The sequence below is a fragment of the Elephantulus edwardii genome, unplaced genomic scaffold (genome assembly GCF_000299155.1).
Source record: "Elephantulus edwardii isolate Elephantulus edwardi_28Jun2011 unplaced genomic scaffold, EleEdw1.0 scaffold00021, whole genome shotgun sequence".
Taxonomy (NCBI): Eukaryota; Metazoa; Chordata; class Mammalia; order Macroscelidea; family Macroscelididae; genus Elephantulus; species Elephantulus edwardii.
In genome coordinates, this window is record NW_006399771.1 from 14,027,300 (window position 1) to 14,028,580 (window position 1,281).

A 1,281-nucleotide genomic window follows, 5' to 3' on the forward strand; every position below is an offset into this window, starting at 1 on the left:
AAAGCAACCTACCTTCCCCCCTTTACATCTATGCCCCTGTTCAGCGTGAAGAAGCCAGAGAGTCGGCATCCAGTTCCCAAATCAATAAGACAGTTGGTTTAATTACCATTGGAAAATGCTTGTCATTCCTCTGTAGCATCTGGTCCCCACTGGATCCTCATCGTTTCCTTCACCTGCTCCCCCCACCGACCAAACTGTGCAGCTCTGCAACTGCATCCCTGCCCATCCTCACCCTCTGCCCCCAAGCCTCACCTCCTTGTACCCCCAATATGTTTTTCCCAATATAAAAAAAAAAAGAAGATTGAAACTGTGAACAATTTCAGCTTGCTTTAATCCACAATTAGCACTCTGGATACCAGTAGTCAGGAAATCAGGAGATGTAATGCACTGGGAAAGTCTGCAGTTAGGGACGTCTCCAAATTATTGAATAATAATGATGTCAGTTTGAGGACTAAGGTGCATCTAATTCAGGTCATTACCTTACTTATCAATTTCTATGTATCTGAGAGTTGGAAAATGAACAAATGTGACAGAAGAAGAATTGATGCCTTTGAGCTGTTATGTTGGAGAAGAGTCTGAACATCCCATGGACTGCTAAGGGAACAAATAAACATGTCTTGGAGATAGTGCAATCAGAGTACTCTTTAGAGGCAAAGATGATAAAGCTTCACCTACCATATGTTGCTAGGAAGGGTTAGTCTCTAGAAAAGGACATGATGCTTAGAAAAACATAGTGCAGCAAGGGAGAGAAAGATCCTCAACCATCTGGACCCACACAGTGACTGTTGCAATGGACTCTAATGTGTGAGGATGGCACAGGATAGGATGGGGTTCAGATCTGTTGTCCATAGATCACTATGGGTTATAGTGGATTTAACAACACCTAACAACATAACATAGTTTTGCTTGCGAGTGATATTAATTATACTGTTCAAGAGTTTCCACATACATTTGGATCACCTTTCTTGGAAATGGGAACAAATATGGATCTCTTCCAGTCAGTTGTCCAGACAGCTGTTCTCAACTCAATGGTACCTAACAACAACAACACAGAAAAAATATTGAATGGTTCAGGAAGTATCAAAAGAAGATGAGGAGAGAGCTGGACATCTGGTGCCTGAGAATTTATCTTCCCCTTGTGCAGGACTGCAGAGTGTTTTCTTGTTGTAGACTTCAAAATGGGTGATGTTGAGAAGGGCAAGAAAATTTTTGTGCAGAAGTGTGCCCAGTGCCACACCGTGGAGAAGGGGGGCAAGCACAAGACTGGGCCGAACCTGCATG